Source organism: Dermacentor silvarum, chromosome 5 (genome assembly GCF_013339745.2).
Source record: "Dermacentor silvarum isolate Dsil-2018 chromosome 5, BIME_Dsil_1.4, whole genome shotgun sequence".
Taxonomy (NCBI): domain Eukaryota; kingdom Metazoa; phylum Arthropoda; class Arachnida; order Ixodida; family Ixodidae; genus Dermacentor; species Dermacentor silvarum.
In genome coordinates, this window is record NC_051158.1 from 136,769,180 (window position 1) to 136,788,626 (window position 19,447).

General features: G+C 46.4%; 1 long non-coding RNA gene across 1 annotated transcript; it reads left to right on the forward strand.

Moving 5' to 3' along the window:
• The first annotated feature begins 835 nt into the window (after positions 1–835).
• LOC125945453 (uncharacterized) lies at positions 836–18,667 on the forward strand. Its single transcript, XR_007466899.1, has 3 exons — positions 836–897; positions 9,069–9,161; positions 18,527–18,667. It is a non-coding gene; the product is annotated as an uncharacterized LOC125945453 (long non-coding RNA).
• The last annotated feature ends 780 nt before the right edge of the window (positions 18,668–19,447 follow it).

Consider the following 19,447-nt stretch of genomic DNA (forward strand, 5'->3'; position numbering starts at 1 on the left):
TTACCTTCCAGCACACCCTCATAAAACAATTTACAGTGTCTAGTATACGTGTCTCAACATCAAATGCATTGATCACGTCACACTACCTCAACCGCGGTGCATTGCCCGGCCTGAACGTAACGTAATGCCAGACAGTACAACCGAGTCTGATCCACAGACGCCTTAAATATGGCAACTATGTCTCTTACGTACTTGTATCTATCCGTAGAATTCGATTGACAATGATCTAGTGCAAAGAAGTGTGCCTATCATTATATCTAGCCAGCTGTAAAGGAAGCCGTCTGACATTAAAAACTTTCCTGTCTTCTATCTGGTTCCCTTATTGCATAAGAGCTTTCCATAGGGGCAGGATTGCCGCCATAAAGCTCAACGAACGATCGCTTTGGCTCGGGCATATATACGGGCATATAGCACTTGAACTAAGGAGAATCAATTAACGCGTTCCTCCATCAGCTTGAACACACTAATGGCGTGTGTGCATATTTCCGCTTTTATCTTACAGGGGCGTAGAGGTCATGTGTGCCAAAAAACGTTGCAATTTGCAACAATTATGTATTTTTCACTGAAACCCGAACTCTATGAAATACGCATTTCAAGTCAGTTGTGAAAGGATCGGCAATAATACAAAACAAGCGTACATTGCTGAAAAGCCAGAGTAATCATCATCGGAAATAATTCAAAGATCGAATGGGAATACTTGATAGCACGTTATTATAGGACGGGCGGATCGAACACTGAACGTAACTGAACTTTTCAACATTTCCATCGTTTAGAAAGTGTAAATAAGTATTATTTGCAAAATACATACAGAGGACAACCGTTCATTTCTTTTTAGGAGATGTGAACTTAAGCTCAGAAACTACGGCCACTACATGATGGCGTACCTTCAATTTAAAGGTAAGCATTTCTACAATTACAAACTAAAATGGCAACAATGAGGTATTCTAAAAGTTTTCTTATTCAAAGATGTCACAAGCATGCGAAACAGCTAGGTGTGGATCTTAGTTCAACGCCGTGCCTTCCTGCCGAAAGTGCAGCACTGTATTGTAATATTGGTACCATTTTTTGTGCTTTCACCATTACGCCAAAACATTTAGGCTTCACGGTATTCCAACAATTTTTTATTACAGTCCAACCACTGTTTTCATAACAAAATTTATCGCATCCATCACTGAAAGGAAATTCCATATGTGTAACCGCAATGCTTGTTCTTGTAAACATTTCAATTTTATATTTGAATGAGTTGTGATTAAATAGTTCGACAACAACTGAATAAAATTTTCCGTAACATTCTTGCTATGTCGAACATTAATTTGAAATTTAAATTGAAATACGCACAGCAGTGCACGTGCCCGAACCTAAGATCAACGTCGCTGGGTAAGTATACTCAACTGAGCGGATGCGCACCAGGATTTACGTGCGATGTGATCTGTGACAGTTTGCTGCATGATTGTCTTGCCATACCGCGGCCTAATATCCAATGTCCTCCCCGTATTTTATATGTTGTGCAAAAGAGGATTTGTAGATTTTCATGAATGCTGTGGTTGAGAGGGCAGACCTTTGTGTCATGTTTTGCGGAGTTAAATTATTTTTGCGCCTTTCCAATTGTAAATCGTCAGCATGACTAATCGAGATTCAATTTTATCACGTACCGAATATTTTGAACCACGGGCGCTATAACGTAAAATAATTACAAACTGTTTTAATTCCAAACTCCTGACGTCAAATTTACGTAACCACTGACGCAAGCATCGGGCGGTGATCCGCAGCGTTGTCTGAACAACCCAATCAAACACTCTCCTCGTTTATAGGAGGTCACCTGTGTTCGCTTTCAAAACCAAACACATTGTCTACACTCGGCGGTTTTTCTTATCTAATGGCTCAGAAGAGGCGAGGGGTAGGCTCTAGTGGAGAGGGTTTCGATGGGGCCGAGCCAGTACAGTGAAAATAGACAACCGCATGAAGAGGGTGGTGCCGGCTTCTCCGATTGGTCCGCTTCGCCTTACTTAGCTTGCTGTGGCTGGTCAAAAATCGCGGCGGCGTGCAACGGAAAGTTAAGAATGCCGCTAAAACGGGTCCTCAGCAAGGAAGAGTTGACAGAGCGATGTCGTATGGATGCCGAAAGGGCTCAATAACGTTTGACTGCCACGGAAAAATGTTTATCATGCGCAAATAAATACATGCTCACAGGCAGTCCGAGTAGCGAAGGCCTGAGCAATCGTCGGGCAGTCATCTTCTTTTCCTTTCAGAACTGGGCAGTCTGTGGCTATTCAGAAAAATTTTCACTTTTGTTCGGCATATTATTGCATTTTTTTCGCGTACACGTTACTTTGACGTGGTGATTTTTCGCGGTTTTGTGAGGTCGCGTTAAAGACAGGTGAAGTGGGTGTAGCCAGAAAACATTGGACCAATAGCAGAGGGCGAATGGTGAAAAGGCGTCGAATCAGTAATGATTATTTTTCTTTTGTGCGGTTTAATCTTGCATAATCAGTGTGTACACGTTATATCAGATGGGGAGCTATCGCGGTTTTCGTGACGTCGCGTGACAGACAGGTGAAGTTGGGAGTGGCCCGAAAATGTCGTGACAAATTGTTGAGGCTGATTGCCGAAATTGGAATCAAAACAGTTTGCAATCATTTTACGTGATAGCGTCCCATGTGCGGTGAAAGAACTGTCATCTAATTAGGGTAGTGTCTTCGTTTTCGAACCATGCATATGCAGCATCCTTCAAATAGAAATGAACCTGGAGCAAATTCCCTGTCTGTGTCAGTAGGTAAATGTTGCGAACCTTTCGAATACCTCGAGCCAGTTCTCAGGGTTGTACGGCTAACATACATGAAAAAGAGATGGTTTTCTAGGGCTTAAGACTGATGCAGGCGCCGTCTGAGTCGTTGACTTTGCCTTAGTTCTGGTAGTCCTTCCTTGTAGGTGTCCGCACTCTGATAGCGATCCTTCTTGTGTGGTTGGATTCGATGTTGCTGTCGTCCTCACAGCTTGGGATTTTTTGCTATTGACCAGGTGTGTACATTGCTAGAACAAAGGAGCACCTTCACGAGGTATGCATTGAAGTGATTTCGAAAAAAGTCGGGCTAGCTTGCAGTAGTCACACTAGGCTCAACACACAGCGGAGCTGATCGTTCCTAGCAGGTAATGGCTATACAAAGTGATGCTAAGTTATACGAAGTAATGCCAAGTGATGCTAGCTATACGAAGTGTATTAGTATTTCCTAGTAGTCCGTGGCATCAGGGAACGCCTCGCGAAGCACTTGCAGTCCGAGCACATGCAGGGGAAGAGGCGCGAAATATGCACAGTGTACGGGCGGCGCGCAGCACGCGACAGGCCGAGATGATGTCACGGCGCATGCGCAGTAGCGCGCAGCTGGTGGGAGCACGACCGAGCAGTCGCCAGAGGTGCCTGTTGTAGTCCCGGACACCGCGAGCGTTCCGCGCTAATGCGGAAAAACGGAGAAGCGCTGATAGCATCGGCAGTACCCCTGCGCGTTGACTCATTGGTAATGCTACAATTTGTTTCTCTCTCTCGCTCTCATTCTCTTTCTCTCTCTCAAGCGTAGCGTGCGACGCGTGCAATCTATATCGCTCTCATTTTCTCTTTCTCTCTCCCGAACATAGCGCGCAATGCTCCGCGAGGTGGGCCAGGGTCAACTGGCTCACGCTTGCAAGAACAGCTGTCGTCGTCGCTAAATTCTGCTGCACACCTCTCGCGGGTTTGCAGAAGATGTCGTCTGTTTTGAATAAACACCCGACGATTCTCGGTTTGAACTTCGTAGGACCTGGGAGCAGCAGTGGCGACAAGTTTACCTTTTTTTTGACCACGTTTTGTCCCCGAACCTCACGACCAATCCTTTAGCCAAAGGCGCTAGATAATTTTCACTACGTTTCTCATGGTGCTTCTTCACCACAGTTTTCGGCACAGCAGCAAAATCCGGAAGATTAGCTCTCAGGGATCTGCCTTGAAGAAGTTCCCCAGGCGATCGGCCGTCCTCCAGCGGCTTGCAGGGGTAGGCCAGCAGACCTAGCCAGAAGTCATCCCGTGAGTGCTCACTTTTCTTCATAATACACTTCACAACCTGGGCACCCTTCTCTGCTAGGCCGTTGGATTGCGGGTAGCGAGGACAGGATGTAACATGAGTAAAGTATTTTCTTGCAAGGACTGCGAACTCGTGACTTCCAAACTGTGGTCCATTGTCGGTGCACACTTCAATGGGTACGCCGTACCTTGCAAACATGGCACTCAGTGCCGCGATTGTCGCCCTCGCAGTGACATCCGCAAGTTTCTCAGCTTCTGGAAAGTTAGAAAGCGCATCAAACGCCACGACGTACGAACTTCCTCCGAAAGAAAAAAATACCTACACCAAATCGTTACAGGGACTGGGTGCATCAGCAGTGGTTCCTGTGGTTCCTTGTAAGCATATTCGCGACAAGTGGGGCAACTCTGGAACAAAACAGTGATGTCGCCGTTGAGACCGGGCGAAAAACAAGACGACGAGCCCTTTATTTGCATTTGGGCCGTCCCAGATGCCGAGCATGAATTCTTGCTAACATGTCACTTCGCATGCTTTTTGGTATTACCACTTTTGGGCCTTTTAGCAATATACCATTCACGACGGAAAGCTCAGTCAAAAATGGCTGCAGTTCCCCTTCGACCTTCTCGCAAGTTGACAGGAAGGAGATGACTGCCTGGAGGTAGTCATCCTGTGCCGTTTCATTTACCAGCTTTTTACGTGTCCAATCCTTGACAATGTAGCCCAGGACACCAACTGCGTGTACTTCAACATCGTCCATGGCGCCAGCGGTGTCGTCCTGAGTAACCGGAGAAGATCGTGACATGTCTGCCAAGATGAGAAATTTCCTCTGACAAATGACAATCTTCTGTCCGTAAACAAACTGACAAGATTTATCGCAGCCAAAATGCTGAGCGCCTCTTTTTCAATTTCAGCATAGCACTGCTCGGCTTGCGTTAGCACACGGGATGCATGTGCCACTGGCAGCCATTGGCCGTTGTGATACCGCAAAAGCGCCTTCACCCACGCCATCTTTGGAAGCGTCGCAAGTTATTTTGGATTCCTTCCAGGGATCAAAGATGGCTAGCACTGGTGCGGTGCTTCAAATCTGAATGAAACTTTTCCCACTCTCTCATGCGGTTTTCAGTCCACTCGAACTCAGAGTGTGGTTAGATAAGCGCTCGCTGTGGCGCAGTTCGCTCAGACAGGCGGGGGACGTATTTACCAAAATAGTTCAGCACACCAAGCATGCGCTGAACATTGGTATTGTTTTATTGCGATAGCAATTATATGGACACTTCAACCGGATTTCTGCCGTCGGCGTCGCCGTCGTCGTCGCCGTCGCCGTGAGGTTCCCTATAGATAAAATCTTCGCCGCGTGCCGTATGCCCGAGCGGAAGCGTGCGGGGACGCGCGCTATCACGGAGAGCGAACGCACTCAATCTCCCACGCGCAAGCAAGGAAGCGGGAAGCCAGCGCCGGAGGGAGCGGGGGGGGGGGGGGGGGGGGCGCATATCCACTCTGCCAACAACCGCGCTCGTCGCTCGCTCGCACCGTCTCTAATCTCCACACGGCTCTGACCTTTATGCGCCGCGTGCATTCGCCGCTCAGTTTCCGTTGAAGCGATAGACCGCACGTACCTTCGCCGCTGCGGTGTATCCGCTTGCTGCCAAAGTTTTGACGGTCGTTGTCTGCAGTCATTCAGCGTGATCTATTCGTGTTTGTTTGTGCGCGCTCACACCACGCTTGTTCATTCAGTTAGTAATAGTCGGGCCACATTTTCCAACGCACGCTACACATGCAATGCTGCCCGGATCGGCAGTGCAGCGCTACAGGTGTGTCCCTTCGCACGCGCTGCCCACGAGAAGCGCTTCTCATCAACACCACCGTTTCACACGCGCCTTCTCGTGGACATCGAGTCTCTCTTCATGTCGGTCTACTTACGGCACAGCACACCTGCTTACTTAATCAGCTCATGTTTACTACAATTCATATTGCTACCAAAGCCGCTCACCTTACTTCGTATGACATTGCTGTTTTGCTATCGCATTCATTGCTTCGCCCTTAGGGCGAAACTGTGACATTTTTTTAGGCACCAGACGTTTGCAGCAAATTTTTCACAAGTTTTGGGTTTCGCGAGATGACCTTGTGAGTAATGACATTTCCCAGGAACTGTACTTCAGTGACGCCAAACTTGCATTTTTCTGCGTTGAACATCAGACCAGCTTTTCAAGCAGCTTTCATGACTGCCACTAGTCTTTCATCGTGTTGTTTTTTTATTGCACTCCACACCTAAATATTGTCGATGTACACATATACACCTAGAAGGCCATCGAAGATTTCACTCATTTGTTCTTGAAAAACTTCGGGAGCTGATGAGATGCCGAACGGCAACCGGAGATAACGGTATGTTCCAAATGGGATAGAGAAAGTACATATTTTGGACGTGCTCTCGTCAAGCGGTAACTGGCGAAAACCATAATTTGCATCCAAACAGCTAAATATGTCCTCACGCTTTGGGAGATGATCTTGCTGCCTTTTTACGTGCTCGCGATTTTCCTTGGGTCCATGAAAATACGAAGTCCGCCATATTTTTTTAACGAATACCAAGGGGCTTACCCAGTTTTTGGGGTAATCCACTTTCACGTTGATGCCCGCACGCTCCATTCTTCGCAGCTCTTCCTGAAGTGGTTGTCTCAGGGACAGGGGAACCCGCCGGGCTGGTTGGACGACTGGCATCGCCGAGCGTTATATGACCCTGCTATAGGGTTTCTGCAGGCAGCCTAGCCCCTGGAAAACATGATTGACATCCTTAATTGCTTCGTACTCCGAAGCATGTACAAATAGCGACCGTGCGTTGAATAAGTCCCAAGGCTTTGCTTGCTTCCCGTCCTAGTATGGCCTGATGGCTATTCTTTACAACAAAGAGTTTCACGGTGGTGGAAGCGTGACCGACAGTTATTTCCTGTGTCGTCGTACGAAAGTGTGTTATCACGCCCCCGGCGTAAGCTCGCAGCACCGCACTTGTAGGTGTTAAATTATCCACCTCACGAATCTTGCGGTACACTGCGTGCGGTAGCAGGTTGGCCTGCGGCCCCGTGTCTACTTTGAAGAAAATATTTCTTATGGCAACTTGAGCGTCCACTTTTCAGTCTTTGCTGCTTCCTGTGTCAGTTACTTCTAGAACGTCAAAGTCGTCGTCACTGCTGTCCTTGCTGGCTTGGTAAACTGCAGATATTCCTCAACAGCAAACAGCAGTGTTGTTTAAAGCAACGTTAGAACTTTGAAGCAACGTTAAAGACTTTTCTCGAAGCAATATCCCTCGCAGCTTCCAGTCATTCGTGCCAAACACGATTTCATCCCTGATCAAGGAATCTCGCTGCTCTCCGAAATTGCACTGCGCGGCTTGCCTTTTGAGGTCTTCGACAAAGTTCTCGAAAGGGTCTCCCTTCGCTTGCTCCCTTGAGCGAAACACCATAACGTTCGTGAACTTCGTTGCTCACCTCGGCACAGTGTGACTCGAATTTCCCAACGAGCATTGGGTAGTCGTCCTTGCATTCTACTTCCTCGAATTTGAACGAATTGAACACGTCAAGCGCCTCATCACGGGTTATGCTTACCAGCAGCGCGACTTTTGCAGCTTCACTTCGAGGGTGCTTCTTCGTTGTGGTCGCTTGTATGAAGAGATCGAACTACTGTTTGAAGCGTCTCCAATTTGCAGAGAGGTTGCCGGTCAGTTTCAATGGTGGCGGAGAGTTCAGAAGTTCCATTGTAGTCACTGGATTCCACTACTGATACCATGTAACGTGATGTGTGTCGAGCTAATTACAGAGGGAACTACATGGTGACTGGAACGAGAACAAGCATGGTGTATTAGCATGCCTTTATATAGGTGATGGGGGCGGGGCAATAGCAGTGCCAAGTGCACTGCTCATGGTAAGACAGTCAACGCGCTGTCACGATAGGGCACACAGCGCATGTCCGATACAATAGAGAAGCTCACCAAGCGCGGAAGCATGCAATATTGAAACACTCTGTGCATAGTCTTTGCAAAACCAAGCCAAACAAACCTTTCGCTTGTGATAACTAGGTTTACAAGAGGTAAACCTCAGCCATTTTCCCCATGTCTCTCTGCCATGGATCCACTAAAAGGGTAGCACAACGGCTTTTAGGTTGCCTACTGCACAGATAATTTGGATTATGAAATGCCTTTAGGTATAGTATAAAGAAGTGATCTGCTGGCGATATATTTAGCGCTCCAGTGTAGCATCTAATGCCATTGGGACTTTCAGAGTAGAGCTTCCAACAATCGGCTTTACGACACATGTACGCTAGGCAGCGCGTGGTGATTTCCGAGTAAGCAAATAAGAAAAAACTAGACTTCCTAAAATAAAGCAAGATTTTTAACAGCGACGCTGTTTAAGCCAGCCGCAAGTCGTGGTGCGTATCAATAAACTACCAAGAAATAAACTTTCTTGCAGAGGCAAGATTCGAACCCACGTACCCCCGGTTCCAAAGCCAGCGTGCATTTATGTGAACCATATGGAGAACATGCATTTATGTGAACCATATGATTGCGTTCGAGCGTCGTCGTCTTCGTCCACAGCTGGCGCTTTCGTACGCTCGTGCTCTGCGAGGTTAAGAGGTTTTGTGCGCTATGAGAGCGAGAGAGAGACGCATTCACGGAGCGGCTCTCCTGGAACGCGGTGTCGGCATTAGAACGCGGTGTCGGTGTTGTAAGCTGTGCTATGCAACGTGCAGTGACGGCCGTGAGTCTGAGACGCGCGAAAAGAAATTATTATAATCATGAGTAATAACATGAAAAGTTCACGCGCACTTCCGAAAAATGCTGGGCTACGATCGCCCAGCTTCGCTGTTTCAAGCGTTGCGCAGCCGAGTGCAAGGTTAAGCGTTTTTTTTTTATTGTAAACCCAATAAAAAATATTTGTTGCACCCTATCGCTTGAAGTTATGAGGACCCTTTGTTTTATGGTGTATGATCCAGAACAAATACGAAAAATTCCTTATAAGTGCATTTCTTTCACAGAATCTACACCGACGGGGATGATTACCGAATTCGTGTATGTCTACTGTACCAGTGACTGCTTCATTATGGGTTATAAGCACATAGACTCTGAAAGTGAGTATGAAATCAGCAAGCGTACCTCAACTCTCTGGTATTGGTGTGTATGAATTACAAGACACATGCTTATGCTCGAAAGATGAATATATAACCTCGCACAAATGGTCATAGTCACAGATACTTGTGCAGGTAATCAAAACTGCCACACATCCGCAAGAAAAACCAACAAAGCCTAAGGTTGCTCCCCATGTGGAAATGAACCAAAGTAAGCAGATTCTTTATCCATCAACGCTATGGAAGGTGTGATGATACAGTTAACTTATGCAAAAGCCGCGGCTTCAAATATAATTCTTGTATTCTCATGTGGGTGTCTAGCTAGTATAACTGTCCTGTAAAAAAGTGGAGAACATGCCTGTTGAGAGCAATGTATTGCAAGAAAACCCTCTTTCCCTTTTTGCACTTTCTGGTTATATTCCTGCAGTCTCACATTTAAGCATCTGCCAATCTGTACCACGTAACGCTGCCCTCAGGAAAGAGGTATGCTAAACACAACGCCATTTGAGCACGTATTGACGAATTACTTTCTGTGCATAATGTTACAGAATTTCGATTTTTTGCTCACAGGGTTAGTTCTAGCGCATAACTGAGATAACTTATGGGACGTGAAAAAACGACAGAAACTCCCGCCCTTTGACCTATCTTCTCGAGTTTGTGCAATATAGCATGTATTTAAGGGATTACCACTGCCTTTTTGCGAACCGTTGCTTGAATTTCAGGACGGTTGTCGCAAATTCTCGACTTCCTGCGCAGCATCTCTGAAACAGAAACAATGAGGTCGCGGGAAAAGCCAGCGGCCTTCAATCAAGCAGCCTGCGATCTGACGCTCTCCTGTATTGAATGTTGACAATATTTAATCAAAGCGTCGTTCAAACATGCCTGAACAATACCGTGCTTGACTAACTTACTGTGGAGTGCCGCAAAAGGCAACAGAGATTTCTTAGCGCGAAGCTCATACTTCCGGCAGACATGTTATCATCAACATGCTCTTATCAGACATGCTCTCAGCAAACATGCTCTCACTGACCACGCAGTGGAATGCAAAAGGCGGCAGGAATTGCTTCTGCTTCGCTATCGTAACCGGCCGATTGACAATCAGTCTTTGGAACTGGTCCACGCTGAAGAAGGCGTGTCCCTACCGGACTTTGTCAGACGGACTCTCGCTCCTGGCCCCAAGTTCGCCGTTTAAAAGCATATCTCGGCCAGCGGAGCTGCTAACGTTGGTACGTGACGTGCCCAAGCGTACCCCGGAGTACGAAGGTGAACACTGTGTGTCTGAAGGTATAGACTTCCCACTTGAAAAAAAGCATTCCTGATTGACGGATTGCGTCCTACCTCACAAGTAACAACCTTTGTCTTTTGGCTACAGACAAGGAAGCTGGGATCGTTGTTACACGTCATGGATCAGTTATTAGTAAAGTTCACGCTGCTGCAGATGCGGTTTCTAACCTGCGGTCAAATGTCAATCTGAAGAACGCCAAGTCTAAAGCTAAATGTATGTTAACCAATCTAAATCTCAGCGCACTTGCTCAGTCTGCACGAGATTTCGTGGTGCTGACGGACTCCAAGTCAGCGTTACAGAGACTACATCGTGGTCTACCTCTAGAGAAATTTACAAGGCAATCTCTGGCACTGATTAACGACCTAACGAGCGAACGATTTAACATAAGATTTGAGTGGATACCATCACACGTAGCAATTGATAGAAACGAGAAAGCTGACGCCCTTGCACGCCTAGCGCTGACATGTGTCCAAAAAGTGAGAGCTCCAAAAACAGTTCAGAACTCTAAGGACGCAATCCGCTTTCCTTGTAGTGCAATCCACAAGAATTCACACGAAGCCTGTGTGACTTATGGATTTACTCACGAAGAAGCGACATTGTTATACTGCATCAGGACCGGCTTCACGTACACCCCAGCTTGGTTATTCAAGACAGGGCTTTGCGCTTCCCCACTCTGTGCTTTCTGTTGTGACATTGGTGACACCGAACATTTCATTCGGCTATGCCCCCGGTTTGACACCGAAGGAAAAGCGATGGTAGACAGCCTGCAAAAGAGTGGTCTTATGCACAGGGCCTTTACAGACGTCGTTTTCCCCGGAGGGCCCGCGGCAATGAGGAAGAGAGCGCAACGACTGCTCATAGCCTCCCTGCGAGACACGGGGCTCATCGACACCTCGTGGCACACCCTTGATCTCAACTCAAAGGAGGATCAGGCGGAACAATTGGTGGCTATGTATGCCAGGATAACCCCGTCTGCTTCAACATCATCACCACCACCACCACCAGTCCATATAAAAGAAGAAAAAATTCGCCCTGCAAACGTTTTTCTCCGCGAAAACTCGCAAGAGCGGAACGCCTTTCTGCGTTATAGTTCCCGAGGAGGGAACGTGGCAAAATTTGATGGCGCAGTGGCATTTCAGAATGAGTGTGGTGCCACGCTTACCGGTTTTCTTGGTTTGCTAAAATTACATCTTAACTCCACTTTTACGGTATGGAATGTTCAAGTTCTTCTTCAGAAAAGAAGTGCGTGTATCGGTTCTGGCATTGCCCCTGTACTGAAAGATCTGTTCATGGTACATTTAGATGAAGCACATTTAGCAGAAACAAATGCGGCAAAATGTTTTTGATTTGTTGATGATTACCTAATCTAGTTTGACTGTAACGATGCCGGCTTTGAGTTGTCCCTCCAGCAGATATTGGCGCTGTTTAGCGAATGCCTGGAACCGCTCCCTCTCAAGCACGAATGCCCGGAGAATGGTTCAATAATATTTCTTCATTTTAGGCTGTCCTTTTCGGGCGAACATGTCTGCTGTAAGTATAAGCTTCTCAGTAAGAAACCTCTGTTGCCTTTTGCATCACCGAACAGTAAGTTGGTCAAGCGCGGTTATGTTCAGGCATGTTTGAAGAACGCTTTGATTAAATCTTGTCAACACTCAATACAGGAGAGCTTCAGCTCCCAGGTTGCTCGACTGCAGGCACCTGGATTTTACCGCCACATCATCATTTCTGTTTCAGAGACGCTGCGCAGGAAGTCCAAAATTGCGACAACCGTCCTGATACACAAGCAACAGTTCGCAAAAAGACAGCGGTAATCCCTTAAATACATGCTATATCGCACAAACTCAAGAAAATAGGCCAAATGGCGAGTTTCTGCAGATTTTTCCACGCTCCATAAATTATATCAGTTATGCACTAAAACAAACACTGTGAGCAAAAAATCGAACTGATTTAACATTATGCAAAGAAAGGTAGGTACGTAGTAAACTTTATTGACGTCCTGAAGTAGTCACCCCTCGTTTTCATGGAGGGAGGACCGCGGGCCGCTCCCACGTCGGGACGGGAAGGCCAAGCCTCACCGCGGCATCGTGGGCCTTCTGGACTGCCTTGAGTTGATCGAACCAGTCATGACTCTTTATAAGTAAATAAAATGTGTCTTGCGGGATCCCTTGATCCGTGTGGTGCTGTAAAGAGGGGGACTCCCAGAGCAAATGGTTAAAATTGCTATATCCGCCACAGTCGGGACACGAAGGAGAGACCTCCGTGAAACGACTATAGATCGAGAGGCTAGGATACAAGTGCGTTTGTAATAACCATAAGCGTAACCGATTGAGGCCGTGATAGATTTCGGTGGGGCAACGGAAATGCCCTGCGAGCAAGTTGATAATGCATTGTGACTTCGTTAAAGGTGGAGAGTATGTCCCTAAAGCGGGGGGGGGGGGGGTTCCATCTCCGCCACGATCGGACCAGACCCGTCGAGGGCCCCGCCCGGTGCACCGGCCCCAGATAGCCCGGCGCGGCAAGCAAGACCTCGCGCCTCAGCATGGGCCAATTCGTTGGCGTTGACAAGCCCCCTACTTTCGACCGTACATGAGCCGGGAACCAGGTGATGGTGTGATGAACAAGTACTTTTCCTTCGAGTATCTTGGCGACTTCCTTACAGACGGCTCCAGATGCGAATGCTCTGGCTGCCGATCTCGCGTCTGTGTAGACTTCGGTTTTGCTTGGATCTAACAGCGCTAATACTAGGGCTAGCTGTTCTGCCTTACCGGGCGGCGAGGTAATTATTGATGCGGCCGAAAGTACCCGGCCCTTGATGTCAACGGAGACGGCCGCAAAACGGGAGGTGCTGCTAGCGGAACGCTCGTATTGAGCGGCATCGACGAAACATGCGTCCAACGCGTGTGCGTGTGCGAGTGTCAGGAGTGCAGAGGCCCTAGCCAATCTTCTGCCTGTATTGTGTTGTGGGTGTACGTTCCTCGGCAGTGGAGAAACCTTAATGTAAGATCTCGTGTGATTTGGCAGCTGCGTGTTGCGTTCCATCGCAAAAATGGGATTGATGTTGACGCCTTCAAGGATTTTTCGCCCCGCGATGGTGGACGAAAGTCTAGCGAGCTGCGCCGTCTGCTGAGCTTCAATGACTTCCTCTAGGGTGTTGTGAACACCTAGACTAATGAGGCTCTCGGTGTTAGTACGCATCGAGAGGCCAAGGACCCTCTTTATACTCTTGCAAATGAGCGTGTTTAGTTTGGTTCTCTCGTGAACATGCCATTTGTGCATAGGTGCAACGTAGTTTACATGACTCATTAGGCACGCGTGGTAAATCCTGAGAAGGTTGTCTTCTTTGAGCCCTCCTCTATTGTTGGACACCCTGGAAATTAGTCTAATTACTCCCTCCGCGTGCGAGGTTAGTCTGTTGATTGTGCGACCGTTGTGCCCGTTGGCCTCGATAATCATGCCTAAAACCCGGATAGAGTCAACTCTTGGGATCGTTTGCCCAGTTGCCGTGTGTAGTCTGATATTGATCTTGTCTAAGGGCTTCCAATTTTTCGGCTTTAGACCCCTTTTGTTGGGCGATACAGGAGAAGTTCAGATTTGGACCTCGAGAGTTTGAGTCCGATAATCTGTATGTGACTAACAACGCAGTCGACTGACTCCTGTAGAGATCGTTCGACTTGTCCGTCCGAACCTCTAGTGCACCAGACGGTGATGTCGTCAGCGTAAATGGCGCTTCGGATACCGCATAGATGTTCTAGCTCGGTCGCGAGTTCGCACATGGCAATATTGAAAAGAAGAGCTGAAACAACCGACCCCTGTGGCGTGCCAACGGTACCAAGCTCGTAAAGCTCGTAAATTTTTTTTCTTTCTTTGCACGACCTCAAATTATGCAAAGAAAGAAAAAATATTATATGGTTTAACGTGCCAATACCATCAGCTGATTATGAGGCACGCTGTAGTGGGGGACTCCACTATAATTTGGACCACCGGGGGTTCCTTAACATGCACCTAAATATATGTATACGTTTTTTTTAGAATTTCGCCCACAGTGAAATATGGCCGCCGTGGCCGGGACTCGATCCCGTGACCTCGTGCTCCGCAGCTCAACACCATAACCATTGAGCAACCACGGCGGGTGCACAGAAAGAAATTCGTAAAAACGTGCCCAAAAGGCGTTGTGTATAGCACACCTCTTTCCTGCGGGCAGTGTTACATGGGGCAGACGGCCAGATGCTTAAATGTGAGATTGCAGGAACATAACCAGAAATTGCAGAAGCGGAGAGAAGATTTTCTTGCAATACATTGCTCTCAACATGCATGTTCTCCACTTTTTGACAAGACAGTTATACTGGCTAGACACCCACATGAGAATACAAGAATTGAAATTGAAGCCGCGGCTATTGCAAAGGGCATCTGTATCAGCAAACCTTCCATAAGCGTTGATGGATAAATAATCTGCTTACCTTGATTGAATTGCACCTTGGGAGCCGCCTTAGGCTTTGTTCGTTTTTAATGCGGGTGTGTGGCACTTTTTATTACCTGCACTAGTATCTGTGGTTGTGATCACGTGCGCGAGGTTATATATTCATGTTTTTTTTTTAATAAGCGCCAGCTGGAAGTCGGCGCTTCTCCTCGTCGCCTCGTTTTGTGTTTGTGTCCGTTTTTGCACTGGTCGTGTGAATATGAAATACCAACTAGCCCGGTATCACACCTTACTTCATAACTATTGTAAGTCAAGTTGCAACTATCGATTCAATACCTGCAGCTGCAAAGCCCTCTTATCACTCCGTATTGCCAGGAGCGTAAGCGAGCGAAAGTTGCGGAAGAAGTTGGGCAGAATCATGGTACCGTTGCAGAAACGTTGAAGCTTCTTTAGTCTTGGTGCTTTAAGTTATTATAAAATTCTGTATTAACAGCAATGGCACAAAAAACCTTATCGGTATTATTAGAGTGCGCGCTCTGAAGGACCCACGCGTCTCGAGACCCAATTGACGCAAAAGTGTCAAATGGCACATTGAGCAAAGAAGTCGGCGTCTGTAGTATGTACCAGTGAAACGGCGCCTAAAGTTTCAATGGCTGTGACGTCACGCCACGAGTGGGCTTCGACAATTTGCCATTGACTGTGACACCACGTCACGAGGCGTGGGGCGTCATGAGGCTGCAGCTGCTTGCTGGTTCGGGCAGCGTGTACTGCTATGCCACAATAATGGCAGCGCAAAACTCTAACGACTGCTCAGCAGCGTTAGATTGCACTATAATGCTTTCGAATTCACAACTCATAAGTGTTTAGGTGTTCTCCGATGTTTGTTTTTCTCTTATGTTTGCCACTCGCCACAGCACCTAGCATTTTTTGTCACAGTTGCGGACATACAACACTCATGCTTTACCGCAGTCCTTGTACCCGCTCCATTGAGAGCCGTGTTCTGTTTTTTGGCAGCTGTAACTTTCACCACCAATTGCATAGAACATCACCTCAAAAGTATGCACTTGTGAAGTACTGTACGCTGCCATTTCTGGCGTAGTAAACCCGCGTTCACTGCCTGATCTTATATGTTTGAAGAGCACTGCGATAGAGTGCTTATGGATAGGAGAAAGCAGCAATGACCCTCCCACTGCTTTGGTTACAGTACTGCCTCCGTACCTGCTTAATCCGCACTTAAACTTCGAGCCACTGTCAACTGCTTTTATTTTGTATCTCCTCTACGCGTCTATAATGACACGTGACATAATCTGGAAGTGGAGGGTATCTGGAGTCTCTAGAAATCAGTGCCGTAAAACTGCTGAAAAGTCATTACGATAACGCAAACACGTTCTTGCGTGTGTGTGTGCTGCGACAGTTCTTAAAAGCCTGAAACTTGATGTGATGTATTCATCGTCCATTGTTTTCGTCAACCGGTGACGACGCTATTGGTTGTCATTGTTTTGAGGATACGTCCTCCGTTTTTGATCGCCGGAGGCCACGTGCCACCATTATTTGGACTGGGGGCCCAGTGGCAATGTATGGGTAGAAGGTTGACGCACGAACCACTGTGCTACCAATTTCAATTTTCTATTCGTTCTGCAAAGGATGTTATTATTTATCTACAAAGGGGTGGGGAGCGGGACAAGGCTTCTTTGTCGCACAGCTTTGCGCCCCCCCCTCACTTTCTGATTCTAAAGAAGCAGTGGCCGATGACGACGTTTGGTGCACCACAAAACGTTTTTCAGGAAATTATGATGTGCCCCATCAGAGCGCTCTGCCGTTGCCTTCAATAAATTCAGAGTCAGTGAAATTGTACAAGTTGTTTTATTTAGATGTTTTAAACGGGAATATTATCGATTAGTGCAGCGGTGTCATGACTATATAGTATGCATGAGTGGCAAGATCTCTTGCTAAAGAATAGAAGAGTGCAATAACTGAGAGAAATAAAGAAACGGCAAAGGTAAGAATATGCCTCTTGTAATCACTTCCCTTGACTTGTCGGCAGGGGAAATGCGATTCTGTAGAAATGAGCAATTTTGGCTGTCACCTGCAATGTAGACTTACATGCAATCGATAGACGTACCCTCCATGCGCAATGTCCCTGTATAATAAATGGTTTGGGGTGTAGTCAGCAGATTTGGGCTGGTGATAAGTGTAGAGAGATCAGATCTTATACGTAAAATGATGAAATCAACATATTTATTATGAAAGTGCTCGAATTTCTTGTAGACAAGGTGTGTAAATAACTTGGTGCGTGAATAAATCACAAAGGCCACTCTGTAGGAGCGGTAGCAATATTATTGCGCCTGTTATGGGTAGTGTTGGCTCTAAGAAGGGCTTGTCACTGTAGGGGAAGGACGTAAGGGAAAGTGACGTATGAGCACAAACTGACGCCTCAAATATTGACAAGCCAACCACATTGGCTATGTTCTTCTCCCGGAGACGCAGCACGAGCTTTCGTCTTTATATTGCGCTGTCTACTTCTATCCCGACTGCTGAGTTTGTTACCACTGACGTAGCGGCCAAATTCCGGAATTCACAGCTTACAATGCTTTCCCGAAAACACCACAGGGCTGCAGCCTTGTAGATACCCCGCACTGACAGCCATCTGGCGCATCTCACTGCATTTCACCGTGTCTCCTTATTTGGTAAATTATTATCACCGCAATATTTATTGCTAAAACTAGGAGGCTGACTAAATGACTTGTCAAGCCACTGACATCCTGACATCAAAATTATGCTAGTTTGTTGATCCGCCGCCAATTTCTCGAAGCGCAGACTCTTTGACAAGTTCCCCAATGTGTTTATGAGCCTTAGGGCAGTTTTATTCAGGCTTCGTCTGAGATATTACGGCCTGCAAGAACTGAAATTTGAGTGAGTTTGAAAGAATGCATAAAAAAGCGCCAAGAAACGTGGAGGCAAGAAGGAAAGCCAAACAAGATGAGCGCTCCTTCAAACAAAAATTTACTCTCGGGAAAGCACACCTATCAATCACTCGCCACAGAGATCAAAAGCAAAGTACATCATTGCGCATGCACGCTCCAACCTCCTCCGAATAACTCCAAGAAAGTTATAAACAGTTAATTGGTGACACGGCTATGCTCATAAAAAAAGCTAAAACGCCGAAAGTGTAAGACTTGAAGAAACGAACTCTGACTCGGACATTTTTCATGTGGGCACTGATAAACCTTCACACAAGTGAACTAGCGTATCTCGATAAGTCGTTTATCGCTGCAAAATCGAACATTATCAGTGCTTTTGTCGTGCTTTTCTTGCAAGTGTGTTACAAAGCATGCTTGCGGTGATTTCAAGGTTAGGCTGTATTACGATGTATATTTGTCTTATTCGGTTCACTGGAAACTACGGACAAATTGATGTTCATCTTACTACACATTTGAATTGGCTCTGTGCACAAATAAAGATTTACCTCACCATACTCATGGTTCGAAACCTAGTTTTCCAAAGCTCTATATGCTGCGGTATGCATATTTTTAGGGATGCATATTTTTACGAACAGACAATAATAAACGAAAATTCATGTAACGCACAAGTTAGCAGAATTGCCTCACCTATGCTCTCGGCAATCTGTCACTAATTTTGTGCATTTGAAAAACTTTCCCTTTTCAGAAATGGAATGTATGGTATGGTCCTGGGAAAAAAATATGACAATGCTCTCTTTAGAGTGCAATTTTCTTGTGAATATGTATTGTCGGCGTCTTGAGATGGATAACACAGACGTATATCTTGCCACCAAGTGTGACTTGTTGTCATAAAGATATTACTAATATGACCTGCAGGTCACTGCGGTACGCTTTCTATACGTACAAAAGAGATATGCCCGGCAAGCTTCTAGAAGCACTGCAATAAACATACTTATGTAACCACGACGTAGAGTGCACTCATGTGCAGGATGCAATAGTGTGCTTACGGTTTCGCACGTTCTCAGTAAAACAGAATAGGAACGTCAGAAATGTATTTTTACATGCATACATAAATACATATATACACATACATGCATACATACATACATACATACATACATACATACACACACATACGTACATACATACACACACATATATACATGCATGCATACATACATATACATACCCGCCCACACACATATATATAAATTGAAAGAAGTGCAGGCGCACGTAAAAACGCAAAACCAAGCATTTAATTTCGACGTTCGGATCGAGCTAAATTTATACATTTTCTCTGTAAGGGTGAAGCATATTAGGAAAAAAATATAGGACGACATCAATACTAACGTGCACACATTAACTCAGGTAAAAGAAGAAAGAAAAAAGAAAGAAAGAGGAAAGAAAAGAAAGAAAGAAGAAAGAAAGTTCTCCGAGGCGCTGGCCTTGTTATTTGCTGCTCGCCTTTTACTTCAGTTTTACTATTTGTTTACATTGTGCCTGGACTTCATTACTCAGAAATTGAGTGAGAAGAAGTGTAGCAACCTACGAGCCCATTGGAACCAGGTACGAAGCCTTCACTACCTTCTCCGTCAGAGTGTCTCCAACCGCTACGGCGGTAGGCAGC